The sequence below is a fragment of the Stomoxys calcitrans genome, chromosome 3, assembly GCF_963082655.1.
Source record: "Stomoxys calcitrans chromosome 3, idStoCalc2.1, whole genome shotgun sequence".
NCBI lineage: Eukaryota > Metazoa > Arthropoda > Insecta > Diptera > Muscidae > Stomoxys > Stomoxys calcitrans.
In genome coordinates this window covers 99,158,946-99,182,571 of record NC_081554.1, presented here as the reverse complement: position 1 = coordinate 99,182,571, position 23,626 = coordinate 99,158,946, and the positions used below count along the sequence as shown (strand labels likewise).

Below are 23,626 nucleotides of genomic sequence, written 5' to 3'. Positions count from 1 at the left end.
AAGAGCTTACCAGACTTTCATCAATGTTTTTTATAACGCGATACGTGTATTTCGTAGGCTTGGTATTTACATGCATATCATACGTAAAAAATAGCAGATCATGCTTTGAAAAGCCGGGAGCACAAAGTTGGTCATAGATAAGTACTTTGGATATGTTATTGACAAAGACTAAATCTAGCAAGCTTGAATTGGTACTGGTGAAATGCGTGGGTATGCTGGTATTAAATGGGACTAGTCCAAGTGTTTCCATGATGTTAGATAGGTTGTTGTCGATTATCAGATTGCTGTTGAAATCCCCAACGATGATTGTATCATTATAGTTTAAAGATAAAGTTTCTATAGCATTTCGAACAGGCTCAAAATCGATGTGGTTATTGGGTCTATAAACACAACCCAAGAGGATATTAGCTTTGTTTTCCATAGTAATTTCAATAAAAAGGTATTCCATATTGGATTCGTCGTTGGATCTGAGCTTAAGGTTGAAATTAAGCCCAACTTTTATGTATATGGCCACTCCGCCAGCATGAGACCTTCTATCAGCCCTTAACAATTTGTATCCTGGAACATGGAGAATACCGTCATCTATGGAGGAATGAAACCAAGTTTCAGAGACACAAATAAGGTCCACTCCTGAATCGCAAAAAATATGTCTGAACTCATCCAGTTTGTTGTTAAGGCTTTGCGCGTTAATATGTGCCACACATAGACCAAATTTCTGTTTGACCATTATCTTAAGCATGCAGCTGAGACTGTCTTTGGAACTATAATTTTCATCACTCATCAATGTATAAACAACTTTGCAATGCTACTGTGGTTGTAGAAAATACGATAAAAAATAAGGAGCTTAGGACTATTAAGTTTAAGATATTATGAAATGCGATATAAAAATGTTGATTCAAAAAACACATAAAAAACATATAAATGAAATCAATATAAAGAACGACAGATATAATACAAATGGTGCTATTCATCGGTATTAGTTGAGGGGTTGCTAGCTGTTTCTCCTCGTTGTTCAGGGTATTCTCGAAAAAATTTAGATAGCAATTCGACCTCATCTATTAGGTGAGGTGGATCAGATCGTCGTTCTTTGACATAAATGAGCCCACGGAAGGAGTATGCAGATTCCACGATTTTCTGCCTTTTTAGTTTGAGCGCGCTCTGTAGAATTTTGTAGTTGGTTGCCGTCAAGTTTTCATTTATATGTATGACGTTGGGGGAATCAAAGCCAATATGGTTTAGTGACAGAAGAGTTTTGTTATTACGTTTAAAATAAGCGATTGATTTAAGTATGCAATTTTTATCATAGGGTGACATCAAATTCACAATTATTGTTGTGTCATAATTTCGTTGTATTTTTGGTTTAATTCGATATATAGATTTTATAGAAGGTGTATGTATGTTCAAACTATTGCATATGCTGTTGAACAATGCATTTAAATTTTCACCTTCATAGAAAGGAATACCGTTTATTCTTATTTCAGAAGCAACTTGTAGATTTTCTTGCTTCAATAACTGAGTCTTAAGGTTTTTAATTTCATTTTGGATTTCATTATTTTGAGGATTTAAAAATTTTTGTGCTTTCATTTCCAAGACTTCTTGTTCAATCATATCAATTTTTCCAGCTACTGTTTCCATTCTGACAACACGATCTTTAAGAGAAATAATTTCGTTTCGGAAGTCACTTAGTCTCTTATCAAGTTCATTTAGCAAGCGCGTTTCACTCTCTTTAATTAATGATTGGATGAGTTCGTTTTGCTTCTCATATCTCTTGTCGATAATCATAACAATGCGTTGAGGCGACTCGTAGTTTGACAAGCGAGGTGTTTTGCAAATACTCTCAGAGTAAGAGGTTTGCATTATCTCTCGCATACGCTTTGGTGCTTGCGGGGGGATAGTACTCTCACTGCATTTTGTAATTGAGCGATCAAAACTGTTATTATTCATTGTTCTTAATTTTCGAGGTTGAGATTGTGAGCGAAAATATATGGTGCTTGTTCTTATTGTTTTGTTTGGTGCCTTTTTGTTATTTTCTAAAGTTTTTTTTTTTTTTTTTTTTTTTTTTTTTTTTTTTTTTTTATTAAGCTAAGCATCAAGCGGAAACTATGTGATGTTAAAGCGGCAAAAGTGCAAAATAAAATGTTCACTTCTAAAGAATAACTCAGTTCGCAACAATTAAAAAAAATTAATTTATTATAGAGCCTCAAAAAACACAACTGTTCTGTTCTATTTCTTATCCGAGCACGCAACTAACTCAGTCACCGGGGCGACCACGGACATTTGTAAATCGACCTGGATTATGACAGCGACCAAGAATATTAATACTTCCGTCTTAAGAAAAATGGCTAGATGTTACAAACGCAATGGCAAATTGCAAATTTTGCCCATGAACATTCCACAAAGGAACAAGGGCACACTTCTCACATATCAATGAGTGCAGTGCTCAAATGATAAGTGGCCTCCTTTTTATAGCCGAGTCCGAAGGGAGTGCCGCAGTGCGACACCTCTTTGGAGAGAAGTTTCACATGGCATAGTACTTCACGAATGTTGCCAGCATTAGGAGGGGAAAACCACCGCTGAATATTTTTTCTGATGATGTCGCCAGGATTCGAACCCAGGCGTCCAGCGGACATGCTAACCTCTGAGCTGTGGTGGCCTCCGTAACCTCCGTAACCTTCATAACCTGATACAGCTCCCTCCCTAACCTGATACAGCTGCCATATAAACCTATCTCCTTATATAACTTCTATAGTCCCTAAAGGACGCAATTCTTGTTCGAATTGGCTGAAATTTTAAAAAATAACTTCTACTATGATCTTCAACATTAAGTTCGATTGTGGTCCGAATCGGACCATAACTTGATATAGCTCCAATAGCATAACAATTATTTTATCTTTATTGGCCTAAATGAGATACCGGAAAAAGATTTCGACAAATGCGATCAATGGTGGAAGGTATATAAGATTTGGCCCGGCCAAACTTAGCAGGCTTTTACTTGTTTTTGTTTGTTTCTCTTTCGAGACAAACACAATGATCGGAGATTTTTTCAGAGATCGTAACACACACCAACCACGTTTCGTAATTTGGTTTACAATTACTAATCGGCCATATTAGGCGTGAAGAAGGCTTCAAGAGCCATACCTTGGTATGTTGTACATATACAGAATTTATTGCATAAAACGCTTTCAAGATATAAATATCACATTGACCACGCTCGACAACCCTGTCTATTAGAGGTACTTTTCCCAAAGCATATGTTTCTGTGTAATGCCAGATTTTTTTGTCTACACAAATTACACTACTTCCATGGTATACACATGATTTTGTGCATCAGTTGGAAGTTGTATTGATGGCTTTGAAAGCTAGACAACGGCAATGGCTCTCACTGTTGCTTCCTGTGCCCAGGGTCGAATTCTGGTCGGGCTCTGCCGGATTCGTTTTCAAGTTTTTTGCCTGTAAGGGCGAAGATGATTAAATTTAAGATCATTAAATTGTGTTTCTCTTTCCATATGTGCTCAATGATCGAAGATGTTTCTTTGCTAATGGAAAAGGAATGCCAGGGATTGCAACACACAACAAACACTATAAACCACAAAAACAATTTTGGCCGGCCGGGGGATTCGAACCTGGGGTTTCGAATTCTTCAAAGGCAGTTGAGGATTTTGATGCAGTACCAACTACCGGTAGGATCGCTAGCATAACTACCGGTAAGGGGTTGTTACAACTCCTGTAGTGTAGTAAGCACATCTACCGGTAGAGTAGTTAGCACAACTATCGTCAGAATGTTGTGGTTGATATAACTGAACTATTGTATCGGTTAGTAACATCTTCATTTAATACTTTTTATTGTAGTTATGGTAGCTGCTGAATTATGAAAATAACCAAACAACTGCATTGGGTTTGATATTATTATCTTTTTATACCCTCCACCATAGGATGGGGGGTATACTAATTTCGTCATTCTGTTTGTAACTACTCGAAATATTCGTCTGAGACCCCATAAAGTATATATATTCTTGATCGTCGCGACATTTTATGTCGATCTAGCCATGTCCGACCGTCTGTCCGTCCGTCCGTCTGTCTGTCGAAAGCACGCTAACTTCCGAAGGAGTAAAGCTAGCCGCTTGAAATTTTGCACAAATACTTCTTATTAGTGTAGGTCGGTTGGTATTGTAAATGGGCCATATCGGTCCATGTTTTGATATAGCTGCCATATAAACCGATCTTGGGTCTTGACTTCTTGAGCCTCTAGAGTGTGCAATTCTTATCCAATTGGGATGAAATTTTGCACGACGTGTTTTGCTATGATATCCAATAACTGTGCCAAGTATGGTTCACATCGGTCCATAACCTGATATAGCTGCCATATAAACCGATCTTGGGTCTTGACTTCTTGAGCCTCTAGAGTGCGCAATTCTTATCTGATTGGGATGAAATTTTGCACGACGAATTTTGTTATTGTATCCAACATTTGTGCCAAGTATGGTTCATATCGGTTCATAACCTGATATAGCTGCCATATAAACCGATCTTGAGTCTTGACTTCTTGAGCCTCTAGAGTGCGCAATTCTTATCCGATTTGCCTGAAATTTTGTACGACGGATCCTCTCATGACCATCAACATACGTGCTTATTAGGGTCAGAATCGGTCTATAGCCCGATACAGCTCCCATATATTTTACTTTTTGAGGCCCCAATATATAATTTAATTGTGGTCTAAACCGGATCATATCTTGATATCGCTCTAATAGCAGAGCAAATCTTTTCTTATATCATTTTTTGCCTAAGAAGAGATGCCGGGAAAGGAACTGACAAATGCGCTCCATGGTGGAGGGTATATAAGATTCGGCCCGGCCGAACTTAGCACGCTTTTACTTGTTCTTCTTATAATCGAATTCCAACCAATGTCTCAGGGTGCACGAGTTTGGTGTATCATCATCCTACAGTGGAGAGTATAAAAATGATTGTGGTCAAATTAACGTCGAAGTTAAATTTGTAAGCTATAACCTGGATTTGGTCTAAAATATGTATACCATCATTGTGTCCCGTACACGCGCACTCACATTTCGCTGTGTAGTTTTGGCATTCCCGAAACCGAGTAGTCCGAAACGACATAGGCGATTTATATTCTCTGACAACTAGCCTTGGATTGCTGCTCGATGGCTGCAATGAGCGAATTGGTGACGTTTATGCTATAGGTGGGGGAAGAGAAGGAGGTCGGAGATATGACTTGACCCTTTCCCACTTCCAACTCTGTGCAATGTGCACTATAACACAATTTCCTTGTTAGCCATCAATTAAATAACTTTATTTACACATGAATTGATTACACAACCTTGTTTTTTTTTATTTCATGCCATTAAAGCCACATGCCAACGCGCCCCATACTAAATCCTGTGACTTCGACTGTCGTACAAACGTGAGAGTATGTGTTGGTAGGTATGCGAGTTCTTCCCGTATTAACCTTTCGATATATCTTTTTATTTATTTGCGTACTCCTAGTTTTTTCTTCTCGACTTTGCTTTGGTATAGTCCTCACAAAAGTTCAGTTTCCGTTTTTATTTGATTTTTTTTTTGCGTTTCCTATGTATTTGGCCGAATTGTTGTGACAGCATGTGTGTAACACAAATCTAAGGTAACGTTGGCACTACTCTCGAACACTTTTCTGTTTTTCATTTCATTTTACTTGCCACTTGCTCCACTCTAGGACTCTCTGTCTATTTGTTTTCCGTGTTTTATTTTCTTGTGTTTTAATGGCAAACAGCTTTGATAACAAAATACTTAAAAAGGGATTTAGGTTACATGGAAAACCCATAAAAAATAGTAAAACATAATGCACACACAAACACAAACGCATGTTAAAAGGTAAGAGCAGGCGACAACAAGGACAACATGGAGGTTCTTTCAAACCAATACACTGGATATGTAGGAAAACTTTGCAATTTTTATCCTGAACACAGCCATACAAACATTCACTACATGCACAAACAAGCAAGCAAACAATATGCATAGACCATAGTAAACCTCCTACCGACCAAACACAGAGGCAGACAGACAGACATACAGACACACGTAGTTAAAGGTGTGAAGCCACAATCCTTTGGACAAATTGTTATCCACAATATAAACAAACTATCTTTAACTCTTGCATTTACTTTGTTACTCGCACATGACTACACTGAAAGCACAAATTGGTATGTGTTAATTTAAGGAATGGCAGACAACAAAACATTCCCAAGCACTAGAAGGACAACGGCATAGATATGGAAAGATAGATTTGCCTTGCCTGAGGAGGCATAAATTTCATTAGTATCCCAAATTCCGAGATTAGAATTCATAATCCCGAATATTTTTACTGCCGTGCCCATGGACATCCCTATCCCAATGCAGCTTTTGTGAGTTGGCAACTTTCTAAAAATTCTCGCCAGCACTACTGATATTGCAATCCAAACATACACAGCCCATTTGAATATTCATTGGATATGTGTTTAAGTTTCCACTTTAGTTTTTCCTACTGGTTTTCTGTTAAGCTGCTATTTTTTCCAAAGCACCATAGTTCTTTGTAAAGTTAACAAAAGGATTGTAAAAAAATTAAATTTTTAAATATGTTTGGTAAACTATAGTAAATATCTAAACAAAAAGTTCGTGTGCAGAGAGAGAGAGAGAGAGAGAGGAACCAACCCAAAAATAATAGATACAATTCCCCTTTTCAATATTCGGACATAGGACGGACATAAAGACTTTGTGTATACAATTTTTTTTTCGGAGGAAAATTTGTCAAAACCGCATAAAACAAATTTATATGGTACATCGGAATGAAAATGGTAAGGAAACCAAACAACTTTTTCACCATCATAATTTGTGATTTTTGTGGTTGCAGCACAACTTGCGGTTGCAGCACAACCAAGGGGCCATAAAGTTGTAAATCTTTGGTATTGGCCTAAATCCTTTTTGGCTCTGTTTGAACAGTTAGTTATATGCGCAATGTGTCGTTTAATCATTTGTTTTCACCACATATCTTCACTCGCCCGGGGAAGGGGACAAAACAAAAACTATATATGATGAAAATCGTTGAATCCTTAATTATATGTCAGTATCAATTTTAAACGATAATAAATTGACAATTTCTTACTAATGGTTCATTTTTCACCATATTTTGCGATAATTATCAACTTCATCTCATTGCAATTCTGTCATATACATATGTCTTCCGGGTTTCGCCTTTCTAGTTACAGTCTTATAGAAAAATTTAACGAACCTATAATTTTAGAAAAAATTCCAACAACATCTTGACGATAAAAAATTTTATTAAAATGTTATTAAAATTCGTTCTTTGGAAAAATGTCATCAAAAAAAAATGTTATCCAATTTTTTCGTTTATGAAAATTCAAAAACAGTTTTCCTTATGAGAAAACTTTTCCGAGAAAAAATTTCATCAAAACTCTATCTTGAAACTTAAAACAAAAAAAAAACACATTTAAAAGTATATATGATTAAAAAAATTTTCATCTTTTCGAAAAAGTTCATGCAATTCTTTCAATTGGAATGTTTTTCTTTGGAAAATATCTCATTAAAGTTTACATGATCGCGCTTAATCAATGTTGTATAAGGAACTGAAAAAGGGACATGCGGGTTGACTGTTGACTATTTATACAATTTAAAATGGTATTACCTCTAGTTAAATCGGTTTTTTAAAATCCCCAAACTTCAAACCAGACTTTCAAAAAATCTCATTTTTGAATAGTTTGAAACCTACGTCTACACTCAGCAAAATATGTTATTGAAAACAGTAAAAATGTTTGCTAAAACAATAGTTTTTTTTCGTTTCTGCGAAGAAACCTATTGTTTGCTTTTTCTGATATTTTTCCTTTTAACACAACAAAAAAAAATCAATTTATAGTGTTCACTAAATTAGAACAACAACAGTGCAAAGTTACTTTAAACAGAGGAATGCCGCATAAGTGCTTCATATCTAGTAGATGATTATGATTATAACTATAACACTTTTCAACCTATGTCATAGAACGCATGGCACAAGAGCCTTTGCTCAAAACTATTTTGCAAAAAATGTGTGCAATAAACAACAACATCAATGTGTGCAGTGTGGATATGTGAACGGAACCTTTTTTTCTCATTTTCTTTCCAAAAATCTACTCTTTCATTTTATTTCTTTCAATAACTCCATTATAAATTAAGCATTCAGTCATTTTCGCAGCAGTCGGTCTGCTGTTCTGAAATTACAGAACTACAACTGTAATAGGGAAAATACTGCTGTAATGGCAGCAAATACCTACTAAAAGTCAGCAGACAGTGTGTGCTATTTCCAGCAGACTTTGAGACTATGAGTCTAGACGAGATGCATTTCTTAGAGAAGAACTTCTGAAAATATAAACTACCTACAGGTGTATAATATTGTAATATGCTGATAATATGCCAGTTATAAAAAACCAAAAGTCAATTGGAAGCCAAAATTCGTTCTCGGCTTCACAAATGGCCAATGTACTGATGTACATTTTCCCACAAACATATAATTTACGAATTGTTTTTCTTAAGAAAAATGTTATCGATTGAAATTGTCATACAAATTTCGTGTTCGGAGCCGCCATCGACTATCATAGAACTCACAACAAGATTGCTGAATAGTTCACAATTTACTTGTCCAGATTGGAGGGAATTGTAAAGCAGGCAAACTTGCCAGACTAGGACCCATCTTACACATTGCGGGGGTATGCAAGCTAATTCTTGAAAATAAACGCCGAAACGCAACGACAGACAGAAGGCCGCAAATTGGGAAATCTACAAGATAATAAGACAAAATCTATACCTGAAGAGGTCTTAAGGTTGTTGTCGTTGTCTTGAATAGAAGTTACATTCATTGTATCCGTAAAAACATGTAATTTTCTTATTGGAAAACACGATGATAGACTAAAACTTGCAGGTGAAGGAAGGTAGGGAAATGACTGACTTACATTGGAAAAATTAAGAAGTTTTACTTCGTGTTCTTATTTCTTTTAGGTCTTGTTCGAATTAGTAGATGTAAACAAGCTATTGGGATATTTGATGCGATTTGACCGGTTTAACGAAAGTACTAGCAGCATTATCAATCTCGTGTTCCTGAGTTATCACAATTGTCTGAAACGTCTGCTCTCTTAACAAAACCACTGCTGAGAATAGCAAACACTGTCTGCTAAATGTTCAAATTTAATTTGTATCTTTCACAGCTGAAAATTTCTGCTCAATTTATGATGGGTTTGTTAGGAGGAGAGTAAAATAAAATAAAATAATAAAAATTTAACTACAACAAAATAATAATAAACACTTAACCAAACTAAAATAATAAAAAAACAAGATATGGTCCGGTTCGGACCACAATTAAATTATATGTTGGAGACCTGTGTAAAATTTCAGCCAATTCGTATAAGAATTGCGCCCATTGGGGCACACGAAGTAAAATAGAGAGAACGATTTATATGGGATCTGTATCGGGCTATAGACCGATTCAGACCATAAAAAACACGTTTGTTGATGGTCATGAGAGGATCCGTCGTACAAAATTTCAGGCATATCGGATAATAATTGCGACCTCTAGGGGTCAAGAAGTCAAGATCCCAGATCGGTTTATATGGCAGCTATATCAGGTTATGAGTTGTTGAAAGTAAAAATAAAATACGTCATGCAAAATTTCAGCCAAATCGGATAAGAATTGCGCCCTCTAGAAGCTCAAGAAGTCAAATCCCCAGATCTGTTTATATGACAGCTATATCAGGTTATGGACCGATTTCAACCATACTTGGCACATTCGTTGGATATCATAACCAAATACTTCGTGCAAAAATTCATTCAAATTGGATAAGAACTGTGCCCTCTAGAGGCTCAAGAAGTCAAGACCCAAGATCGGTTTATATGGCAGCTATATCAGGTTATGGACCGATTTCAACCATACTTGGCACAGTTGTTGGATATCATAACAAAACACGTCGTGTAAAATTTCATTCTGATCGGGTAAGAATTGCGCACTCTAGAGGCTCAAGAAGTCAAGACCCAAGATCGGTTTATATGGCAGCTATATCAGGTTATGCACCGATTTAAACCATACTTGGCACAGTTGTTGGATATAATAACAAAACACGTCGTGCGAAATTCCATTCCAATCGGATAAGAATTGCGCCCTCTAGAGGCTCAAGAAGTCAAGACCCAAGATCGGTTTATATGGCAGCTATATCAGGTTATGGACCGATTAAAACCATACTTGGCACAGTTGTTGGATATCATAACAAAACACGTCGTGCAAAATTTCATTCTGATCGGGTAAGAATTGCGCACTCTAGAGGCTCAAGAAGTCAAGACCCAAGATCGGTTTATATGGCAGCTATATCAGGTTATGGACCGATTTGAACCATACTTAGCACAGTTGTTGGATATCATAACAAAACACGTCGTGCAAAATTTCATTCTGATCGGGTAAGAATTGCGCACTATAGAGGCTCAAGAAGTCAAGACCCAAGATCGGTTTATATGGCAGCTATATCAGGTTATGGACCGATTTGAACTATACTTGGCACAGTTGTTGGACATCATAGCAAAACACGTCGTGCAAAATTTCATTCCAATCGGATAAGAATTGCGCACTCTAGAGGCTCAAGAAGTCAAGACCCAAGATCGGTTTATATGGCAGCTATATCAAAACATGGACCGATATGGCCCATTTACAATACCAACCGACCTACACTAATAAGAAGTATTTGTGCAAAATTTCAAGCGGCTAGCTTTACTCCTTCGGAAGTTAGCGTGCTTTCGACAGACAGACGGACGGACGGACGGACGGACGGACGGACGGACGGACGGACGGACGGACGGACGGACAGACGGACGGACATGGCTAGATCGACATAAAATGTCACGACGATCAAGAATATATATACTTTATGGGGTCTCAGACGAATATTTCGAGTAGTTACAAACAGAATGACGAAATTAGTATACCCCCCATCTTATGGTGGAGGGTATAATAAGTAAAGAAAAATAAAATAATATAAAAGAACATTAAATAAAATAAATTAAAATTAAATAAAACAAAATGAAATAAAGTAATATAAAACAAAAATAAATAAAATAAAACAAGTAAAAACGTACTAAGTTCGGCTGGGCCGAATCTTGAGAACCCACCACTATACATTATAATAAAAAAGTACAAAAATTAACTTAGTGGTAGGACACTTGCGTACTGTACGTACATTCTATCAAAGCAGCCAAAAGTTTAAGCTTCTTAGGGACGTAGAAGGCTAATCAGGCGATCGGTTTATATTGAAGCTACATCACGTTATACACCGCTGTAGACCATACTTACAACGCTTGTTGGAAGTCATATCAGAACACTACGTACAAAATTTCAGCTAAATCGGCTTTCAAGGGCTCAAGATCTCAAATCGAGAGCTACACCAGCTTATAGACCGATTTTAACCGTACTTAGCGCGGTTGTTGGAAGTGGTAACAGAACACTTAGTGCAAAATTTCTGCCAATATGCAACTCCATGATCTCTAGATGTCAAATCCGAAGATCGGTTTATATGAAGGCTATATCTAAATTTGAACCAAAATTGCCCTATCCCCAACGACATACATCAATAAGAAGAAACTGTGCAAAATTTCAAGTGGACATCTTCTTTCTTTCGACCGCTATCATGATTTCGACAGACGGAAGGACATGGCTTGATCGAATAAGAATGTCAAGACGATCATGAATATATATAAATGTACTTTAAAAGGTCGCAGATCAATAATTTCATAATTAGTAACCCCCTCATATGGTGGTGGGTATTATAAAATATATTTAAATAAGATTTAATAAAATGAAATAATATCAAACAAAACAAAATAAAATAAACTAATATTAAAAACAAGTAAAAGCGTGCTAAGTTCGGCCGGGCCGAATCTTATATACCCTCCACCATGGATCGCATTTGTCGAGTTCTTTTCCCGGCATCTCTTCTTAGGCAAAAAAAGTAAAAGCGTGCTAAGTTCGGCCGGGCCGAATTTTATATACCCTCCACCATGGATCGCATTTGTCGAGTTCTTTTCCCGGCATCTCTTCTTAGGCAAAAAAGGATATAAGAAAAGAGTTGCTCTGCTATTAAAACGATATCAAGATATGGTCCGGTTTGGACCACAATTAAATTATATGTTGGAGACCTGTGTAAAATTTCAGCCAATTCGTATAAGAATTGCGCCCATTGGGGCTCACGAAATAAAATAGAGAGAACGATTTATATGGGATCTGTATCGGGCTATAGACCGATTCTGACCATAATAAACACGTTTGTTGATGGTCATGAGAGGATCCGTCGTACAAAATTTCATGCATATCGGATAATAATTGCGACTTCTAGGGGTCAAGAAGTCAATATCCCAGATCGGTTTATATGGCAGCTATATCAGGTTATGAACCGATTTGAACCTTATTTGACACAGTTGTTGAAAGTAAAAATAAAATACGTCATGCAAAATTTCAGCCAAATCGGATAAGAATTGCGCCCTCTAGAAGCTCAAGAAGTCAAATCCCCAGATCTGTTTATATGACAGCTATATCAGGTTATGAACCGATTTGAACCATACTTGGCACAGTTCTTGGATATCATAACGAAATACTTGGTGCAAAAATTCATTCCAATCGGATAAGAATTGTGCCCTCTAGAGGCTCAAGAAGTCAAGACCCAAGATCGGTTTATATGGCAGCTATATCAGGTTATGGACCGATTTAAACCATACTTGGCACAGTTGTTGGGTATCATAACAAAACACGTCGTGCGAAATTCCATTCCATTCGGATAAGAATTGCGCCCTCTAGAGGCTCAAGAAGTCAAGACCCAAGATCGGTTTATATGGCAGCTATATCAGGTTATGGACCGATTTGAACTATACTTGGCACAGTTCTTGGATATAATAACAAAACACGTCGTGCAAAATTTCATTTCAATCGGATAAGAATTGCGCACTCTAGAGGCTCAAGAAGTCAAGACCCAAGATCGGTTTATATGACAGCTATATCAGGTTATGGACCGATTTGAACCATACTTGGCACAGTTGTTGGATATCATAACAAAACACGTCGTGCAAAATTTAATTCCAATCGGATAAGAATTGCGCACTCTAGATGCTCAAGAAGTCAAGACCCAAGATCGGTTTATATGGCAGCTATATCAGGTTATAGACCGATTTGAACTATACTTGGCACAGTTGTTGGATATCATAACAAAACACGTCGTGCAAAATTTCATTCCAATCGGATAAGAATTGCGCACTCTAGAGACTCAAGAAGTCAAGACCCAAGATCGGTTTATATGGCAGCTATATCAAAACATGGACCGATATGGCCCATTTACAATACTAACCGACCTACACTAATAAGAAGTATTTGTGCAAAATTTCAAGCGGCTAGCTTTACTCCTTCGGAAGTTAACGTGCTTTCGACAGACAGACGGACGGACGGACAGACGGACGGACATGGCTAGATCGACACAAAATTTCACGACGATCAAGAATATATATACTTTATGGGGTCTCAGACGAATATTTCGAGTAGTTACAAACAGAATGACGAAATTAGTATACCCCCCATCTTATGGTGGAGGGTATAATAAAAATGATGTTAAACTAAACAGCAAAAAAGAAAATTGAATAAAGTCAAAAAAATTGGAGAGTGAAATGCTATTTGCGAAATGTCGTGTAAATCGTGTAGCAATGTTTCATGAAAGTAAAAGAAAAATAGACCTCTATAATAAACATAGTTTATATTTTCTTTATAATGTACGTTTCAATAATCAAGTGCTGCAGGAATAATGGAACAAAATCACTCCAGAAATGTGTCGAAAATTGTTAGAATCGATGCCAATATGATTAGAGGCCGTCTGTAGCAATAAGGAGTTACGTTCAGATGTGTACTAAGTGTGATCAATATATAGTCCTAACTTTGTGACATATTCACCGATAAATACTTTTTTGAGCAAGATTTTTAGTTTTTTTCTATTATTCCCTAAAAATAAAACAATGAAGTTGTTTTGCGAATTTGTTTTGGCATAGTTCGCTTCTTTATATTCATCCTTACGCATTTCGATAAAAATATTTTTACAAAAATGTTCATAGGTTTACAAAGACTCTAACACATTTGAAGAAAACAGAAAAACGAATGCTTATGTAAGTCACTGTACGTAGGTTTTGTATGTTTTTCTCCCAAATGTTAGTTTTCTGCCTACCGCATGTAGTATTGCTAGCCAAATTATAATATTCAAAAATTAAATGTGATCTAAATCAATAAGTTTTGTAGTTGAATTTGATTGCAAGTGCCATTGATGACGATGGATGCGTATGGGTCTAAAATGTTGGTAAAGTGGTTTGACCCATTTAAGCAAGAGTGTTTGCTACTTCGCGGTTAAAAAACAGCAGCAGCTTTTACTAATGGTCGAAATAGAGTTCGTATTGTTTTGAAACCTGTACCCACTATCACACGAATAAAACAAGCCTTATTCTAAACAGTCGTTTTTAGTCGCTGAACTTGCAACAAAAATGAGGCATGAAAAAGTCTTCTTATCAGAGGCCGGTCTCTGATGCGAATGTATGCTAGGCGTTTTTTTCTCATTTTATTTGCTCATTTGAGTTGCAGTCTCAACGATAGGTTTCAAAATTAATATATCATACAGACAGAAGACCTTAACTAGACGTCTTGTGCGGACTCTTAAGATATCTTGTGTAGAACTCTAATAACTTTGAGACCTTTATATAGTTCACAATCCTCGTTATTTATTATAACAACACTCATGGTTGTATCGAATCTTTACCAATTACTGTTGAGACAATTCATTGAAAGTAAACTTAAAGTTTGGTTTTTTTTCTGTGGTATTGAAACCTAAAATCATCAAACGGTCTCTAAAATTAAGTCATTATTTTGTATCTGAAAACTATTTCCATACCCATACTAAACGCCATAGTTTCTGCAACGATAAAGCAATGTTCAAATGTAGCCAAAAAGGCTACCCGCTCGTTATACACCACCTTCATTAACACCAAACCAAGAGGTGACGACTTTGTTGGCACCAGCCATCATGGCAAGCTATATAAGTTGTTATTCCATTTTTTTTCGTTTTTGGTTATGCTACTCGTTGTTGGCATTGCCTCCAGTTTTTGGCATCCGTTTTAGAAGACATCCGTTTAATGGTAAATGTCTCATTTAAGCCCTCATAAAATTTAAAAAACAAATGTTAAAGCGTTGTTCTTTATGCAAACACGAATGGGGCAGTGAAAGAGTGAATAGGGAGTGCAGAGCCCGGGGCACAAGCCAGGATATTTATGGCACTTGGCCCCTTTTGCCAAATGCATACAACACAATTTAAATTAATGCAAAGCAAAGAGAAAAGCACACACACGCACACATTCTCCGACACTCTAAAGGTCCATACAAACACATTTAAAATAATGAAACACCTTGAATGTTTGGTGTGAAGTTGAGGGAAGGGGCAAACGGAAAATGGTTTAACACAAAAAAGGTCTTAACACCCACTAACACTAATGTGGCGACCATCAGAGATAAGGACCAAGTACACATGATCCACATGCCATGTGTGGGCCTGCTAGCATGGGTTGTTGGAAAAGGATTCTCTCGTTAAGTTTTTTAATGAATCAATGATAATTTTTAATGAAAAGTGGTTTCACCCATGTACCATGGTGTTGATGAATTAACTTGTTTGACCAGAGCGGTCCACAGCTAGAGACCCATTGACTTCCAGCCCCTCTTCATCCCTGGGCGAGCATGAGAACTAGAATTTTCTGTAATTTATTGCAATGCTAACAGATGGGTTAAGTTTTGCCTCAGTTTTTCCATTGTGGTCTCAAAGGATTGTGGATACACTTCTTGTTGCTATTTATATGATTCATGGTGCGTTTTTTTGTTACGGAACACTCTGTCATATTGCGTGAGATGGTCAGCCAAAGAGGATTGACCAACTTGTGTCAGGTTTCAATCGTAGTAGTTATAGTAGTTATTTCTTTTGTTTAACATGTCTGAGTTTCCATGCCACTCGCTGAAGAAATCCAATAAAAGGGGCAAAACACACATCCACATTTAAATGTGCAATTAATACTGATATGACCCCTTTTTAGTGCAGCCGCAAGTGACATGCCACCTACAAACAGTGAAACGAATCGCATTTTTCTATTCTTTCCACAAAGTTTTTCGGCGATTGAAAATAATAAAGAATACAAGCCAATTCGGCAATGTCTAAAATTGATTATCGATTGATTCGAAAAAATTGATAACAAACCTGCTTATTTCGATACCATGTGGTATGAATAGTGAAGCAATCACTTATGGTATCAAAGCGATACCATCTGGTACAGATAAAATAAATTGCTCCAAGTACCGTTTAGTATATAATGTATTACCAAGTAGTTATTGCTTTTAATACCAAATTGTTATTGGCTCCAGTACCAAACCCATATTGTTTTAATGCCATTACCGTTATCACTTGAACATTTCACCTTTTAATGGATTAAAACAAGTACCATTTATTCATTTTATATCGCTTGTGAATGTTACATCTTGGCCAAACTCGATTCGTTTTATTCATCAATTAATTCCACATACATTACTTTGCCATGACAAGACTGTAAACGTGACGATATCAAATCGTAATAGTTTCCTTCAAGTTGAATTAATACCAAATGGTATTAAAATAAAATATGAACCGCAGGAAATGGAAAAGATCCATGTTTTTTTTTCCTATCATTATTAGTAATTTAGCATTGTTCGAATTAAACCAGGTACTAATCAAAACAGCCTCATCTAATTTTCGGCAAATTATTTTTTAAATGCAATATAGTTTAGACATTACAGACATTATTTTATTGTATTGACACATTGAAATAAAATCGTGATTGGATTTTTCGCTTTTGCAGATATGCCTTCCGCAAATTCCATCTAATATTTCCCAATGGACTAGAAGATAGAATAGACATCATTAAAATAATCGGTTTTTTTAATCACACTTTTCTTTCATTATTCGCATTTTTGGCTATTTATAATGTAATGTTTGAGAAAATTGTTGAAGAAATTAAGTTTTAATATGTGTAAAAAAGTGGTTAGCTGGGTCACGAGCTGCAAAAATAAAAAACTTATACAAAATAATAGACAAGTCAACAATCATATCAGACCTCCAAACATTGTTAAAAACATTTTCCTCTTTTTCGTACCTGTGCTGGTTGTGAAAGCCTACATGATACACCCATTCATATACAAATCACAAAATTTATACACACGCAAATTGTGGCTAAGTCGAAAGGTTTTCCCAAGAAAATACTTTAACATGAAAAAGGCACAGTTGTATCGCCTGTAAATAGGTGGAGATAAACAAAGCTTCTCATACAACTCATTTGTAATTCAATCTCTGTTTCCATAACTTGTCGTGCTGATGTCGTCACTCTAATCGAAACAGATCTAAGGGGAAGAACTTTGAAATTCAAAGGTATAAAGGTATTGGTACCTAATTGGTACTCTATTTGAAGCACCCACTGGGAGTCTAAGTGGCCACTGAGGAGAGAACTTTCAGATTTTATTTCTCCCAGGAAACAATGTGGATATTATTTCAATTGGTGGTAAATGTGTTTTTAACAACGATAATATCTAGGATTGACATCATAGCTTTTCGTGGGTTAACCATTGTCCCAGTTGAGTGTCGGAGGAACAGTATTATGCAGCTCTAAATGATTTTTGTTGACTTTTATTTTGTCAAAAAAATTGCCAAGTCGGGAAATTGGTTTCCATATGTAAGTCAGATACGCTCTAATTGACATATATTCTCATATGCATTGTATTTTTTTTTTTTTTAGACATTTGCCTTTATGTATGTTCGATGAAATTAGCTCTCGCTTTAATCGAAAGTATTGCATATTTATCTTTTATATGATAATTTTCGTACGTATCACACGATGTATACAACTTTCAGACTAGTCACATTTGAAAATGCATTTGAGAATACATATCGTCTAATATTACATTTGGCTTGATAGATTTATCACTAGCCTCAGCAATACCTGTGTTTTAAAAATAATGACTTATTCATAATAATACCTCCGGTATTAGCAGTAACACAAAATAGACAGAGATAGCAGGAGAATAAATAAGAAGAAGCGAATAAGGTTCAATGTTTTGTCCACGTTTTCATGTTAGTTCGAAGACATGCCTAAAAATAAGTAGCAGTAGCAAATTTTTTTCGTTAGCACACCATAGAAATTATTTAGTAATGAAACAATTTGTATAAACCATAGGATGGGGGTATAATAATCTAGTCATTCCGTTTGTAATACACCGAATATTGATCTTCCATTTGTAATACCTCGAAGTATTGATCTCTGAACCCATAAAGTATATATATTCTAGATCGTCTCGACATTCTATGTCGATCAAGCCATGACGTCCGTCCGTCTATCGAAATTACGAAAGCGGTGGAATGCGTAAAGCTAGCAGCTCGAAATTTTGCATAGATACTTCCAATGGATGTAGGTCATTGGAGACTTGCAAATGGGCCATTTTGGTTCATATTTGGATACAGTCCCGGTTTTGACTTCTTGCGATGTAGCCTCTATATAAATCAATCCCCGGCTTTGAGTTTTGAGCCCCTAGAAACCTAGAATAAAAATCCATTTTCACCTGATTTGGCTGAAATTTAACATAAATAACTCTGTTCCGAATTCCCACAGCCGTGCCAAGTATGATCCGAATGGGTTAATAAACTGATATAGCTGCCCATATAAACCGATCCCCGGATATGACTTTTTGAGCCACTCAGATTTCATCTGATATGAAATTTGCTACAAGAAGTACACGTATGCCCTCCAACACCAAATTCCAACTAGATATGTACATAACTATATATATAGGCCACAAATACATCAATCTCCGGATACAACTTCGAGAAGTCTTAGTTTTGCCTGATTTGGCTAAAATTTGGTACATGAAGTACTACACTTGTGTACTATAATACTCACAACGGATCCTATGCCGATAGGGACATAAATAGATGTAGGTCCCTTGAAACCCAATACCCTTAAAATGCTTCTTGAGACCATCGAAGCTTTAATCAATATCCGTTTTGATTGTTTCAAAATAATTCAATTACAAACTGAGTTAACAAGGGTACATTTTAGCAGAATTCATGGTGCTGGGTACCCAAAATTCGGAACGGCCGAACTAGGCACGCTTTTACTTTTTTTTCTCTGCATACTTTAACGATTCAGAAAAATAAATCAAAGCACAATGCGTTACCAACGAAATTACAACATCCTACAGGGTAGAGGTCTAAAAATTTAGAAGAATCCATAACTAAAGCCTTTAAACATATTTCCAAACATACTTAGCTCGTCATTACATGTTTCATTAATGCCGCTGACTACAAAAGGGTTAATCTGACCCTTTTTTTGTTGCCTCCTAAAATATGGTTTGGTCTTTCAATGTGACCAACACAAAACTCTCTCGAATGAAATTTCTAAATGAGTTTGATGTAATTGTTCGACCACAATGGTCCTGCATACGTTTTTAATTGACCAAACGTTTTTATTGCCTTGAAAAGCAGGACATTTTGGAAATTTTACATTTAGCCAATTTCGATGTGTAGCATTTTTGCTATGGCTATTGTTAATATAAAAATGTCATATCAAATTTCATTTGGCGCAATTTTGGTCCATTAATAGAAATCGGGCTTAAGTGCTCTATGCAAAGGTACATTGCCAATTTATCGAACAAAATACAGTTTTGTTGCGCATAATTTAAGGTAAAATTTGTGAATAATGAATGTAATGTAAAAATAGATACGTATATACAAAAAACAACCATGGATTTTGGGTGAACCTTATGATGCTATAAGAGGAGTTGCTTTATATGACGACTGTATTAAGTGGTGGACCTTTGTGAATTGCATTTAAGATGGATAATTAAGGTTGCAGTATAACTCACTGCCCCGAATTTCATGGAAAATGTATAACAAATCAGATTTTCGTGAGATCGAAAAGCCAAATCGTCTATATATTGGGTTGCCCAAAAACTAATTGGATTTTTCATATAGTCGGCGTTGACAAATTTTTTTACAGCTTGTGACTCTGTAATTGCATTCTTTCTTCTGTCAGTTATCAGCTGTTACTTTTAGCTTACTTTAGAAAAAAAGGTGTAAAAAAAGTATATTTGATTAAAGTTCATTCTAAGTTTTATTAAAAATGCATTTACTTTCTTTTAAAACATCCGCAATTACTTTTTGAGCACCCCAATAATATGTTATAAAGACAAGTGCCAAATGCCTTAACTTGGGAAGGTTTAATATAATTTTAAGGCATTTAAATTTTTTATTGAAATCGAATGAAAAATATGGAAGGTATTTGCGAAATATAAAATATGAGATACAGTTATGTGCAAAAAATAGGGAAATCCAAAAGAAGGACAAATAAAGGATTCTAAAGCACGTAAAATGAGAACCAGATCGGTGGTTTATAACACCTTTTTAATGAATGTAGACTGCAAAAACAACTCTCGTTACGAATATATGAAACATGTACTAATATTTCACAAGAAAGCACTATTGCTACAAAAAGCACTATTGCCAATTTTAGATTGCGCAAAATAATAGGGACGGTAAGGCAATTCGTTTATAAAATGTAGAAAATTCATTAAAAGCTGTTACTCAATGTGAATACAATGCTGTTATTCCTTTGTAGAAATGTAAAAACAAGTTTATCTACCTGTAACCTAGACAGATCGAGGGACTGTGACCTACAGGTTCACATGAAAATATATGCAAAACTACTTAAGATGGGAAATTATTATCGGAAAGTGGCTGAATTGCTAACAGTTTCGAAAAATTTGATGGTAAATGCTGTAAAATGCATACCCAATCCGGAAACCTTTGTTAATAAATCGAAAATTGTGAGACGAAGCATAGAACTATCAAAACAAATTTGTTTCCTTGTCTAAACAAAAAAACTTTGGTAATATTGTAAAAAAAATTCGGTTAATATTGTAAGTTGTAACTTCAATATTTCGAAAAACTTAAATACTTGAAATTGTATGTATGAAAACGAAGTCTATGTTGTCAAGACAGTGTAACGTGACGAACTACTTTCATATCATTTACATATGTTGTTTCAAAGTGTAATACTTATCCTAGTTCATTTCATTCTTATTTAGACAATTAATATCTGAGGTTCGGACCGAAGATTAAACCCTGTCGGCACAAAAGCGAGGAAAGTAGATGTGTGGCACGACCGTAATCGAAGCACCCGCATTAGTTACCACCGAGTAGACTACCGCCGACCGAAGCCTCACCCACCTCACCTCTACCAGGCTTCAACACTCGTATTTACCAGATATACACCCATAACAGGCTGAAATTCCCAACACTGTGTACCGAATCTTGTATATAAAATTCAATTTGTGTTTGTTTGTCGGTTTGTTTGTTTGTTCAAATTTTCTCAGATTGTGTAGGTTGGTTTGGAAGGAAACATAGGCTATATAATTTTTTGATATCGGGAGTGAGGCGGACCCTCCCCTTTACCCCAAAAGTACTACCCAAAAATAAAAGTGGACCGATCGGGACAATATGGGATTCAAATGGAAGTATTTCAAGAGTAGAGTACGAATTTCATAATCAAAGACATCGGGTTGAGGCGGACCCTCCCCCTTACTCCAAAAACGTCACCCATATCCGAAAGTATTCCGATGGGCACAATTAGGGTATCAAAGGAAAGGTATTGGAGACCAGAAAACGAATATGACATTAAAACTTGAGTTTAAGTCTAGCTGGCGCCTTTCCTCCTGAAGATACGTCAAAAGGGTTATTTGACCCATTATGACAATATGGGACTCAAATGAAAGATATTTGAGAGTAGAAAACTTATTTGATATCTAATTTTGGAGCTAAGTGTTTTGGGGTGCGCCCTAAAGCACCCCCTTAACTGAACTTCATTTCCGTTGGGAATAAGGAACGAATTTGAAATCTATATTCAGTGAAAAATGCCGGTGGCCGCCCCAGCCCCAAAACACCCTCCAAATGGTACATATTTACCGGCAATGGCAATATGGGGCTCAAATTAAAGGGATTTGGAAGTGCAGCACGAATTCGATATCCATATTTGAGTCGAAATGTCTGAGGTGTCATCCTTCCCTTAATGAGAACATTACCCTAGGAAGAACATTACCACCAGGAACAGAGAAGGGACAAATTCTTACACATCAATGAGTGCCTTCCGATTTTAAACTCAATGATAAGGGACCTTTTTTTTAAAGCCGAGTCCGAACGGAGTCCCGCAGTGCGGCCATGCATGGCATTGTACCTCGCAAATGTCGCCAACATGAAGAGAGGATAGTGTTTATCCTTTGTTCGATGTTCTCGCCAGGATACGAAAACGTTCAGCTTCATAGGCTACAATGGCACGAATTCGATATCCGCATTCCTCACCCTAGAATGATATTAGAAAGTTAAAGAAGGCGCAGTGGAGCGGGCCCGGTTCATCTAGTAATCAATGAAGACTCACATTTTGAATATCTACGAAGACCAACAGCTTGTGTTATTACTTAGGGTTTGTAACCCTGGAGTCGACTTATCTCGTCGCAGCAGTAAAAAACCCGCCATTACAACAGATTTTCAACAAAGGTTGATTTATTCAATATATATAGTCATATTTGATATTTTTATCTGGCTGGCTGGCTGGAAATATCCTGGTTTCGGAAATGCTTCTTTCCAGTAGAGTGCGCCCCGCCTTAGTATAAAGGGCATCATAAAATTTACAAATAGCGTAAAAATTCTACAGAATTGTATTCTTACAATATCTGGAGACTAAATGCTAGTCAGATTGATTTTCCAACTGGACAAGAGCCTTAAGCACACGTCTTAATGCAGACAATATATCTGTTCTGGGGTGGCCACCAAATTCTCCGTATCTAAATTCGATTGAAAAATTTTGGAATACCACTAAAACTCAGATGAATTTGGTTACCCAAATTCACGTAGGAAATTATAACAGTTTCGATTCACTGGAACTGAACCTACTCTATGCCTAGGGTGATCCCTTATTAAGCACAAGAGATCGTAAAGTTACTAAAAATCTGTTGGAACAAAATTTAGCTGCAATTGTAACTCAAAACTTGCCTTTCTTTTTCTAATTTTGAATTTTTTTCGTTTGAAAACCAGAAGTGTCCCTATTATTTTGCACACGTTACATTTAGATAGTATGCTTGGCAAACAAATAAAACAAACAACACATGTTTAACATTTTCGTAACGGAAGTTGTTTTTGCCGTTTACAGGCATTGCAATTTGGTGTAAATCATCGATCTCACTCTCATTTTACGCACTTTAGAATGCTTTATTTATCCTATACTCGCTGTCCCTTGTTTTGCTCATAACTGTATGTATGATAGATAATTGGTGAATGAACTCATCAATATCTTGTTTCAGCTCAATAGTGATTGCAGTAATTGTAAAAACGACTTACACAACCCAACATCCAAATATCACCGAAATCGAATGAAATAAACTACCTCTGAGATATTTACATGTTAAATCAAAAGATCAGTCTTTATAAGAGTTATGCTATCACCA

General features: G+C 36.3%; 1 protein-coding gene across 3 annotated transcripts in view; it reads right to left on the bottom strand.

Moving 5' to 3' along the window:
• Positions 1-23,626, bottom strand: part of LOC106084285 (hemicentin-2) — a 518,476-nt gene that overhangs the window by 153,345 nt on the left and 341,505 nt on the right. The window lies entirely within an intron of this gene.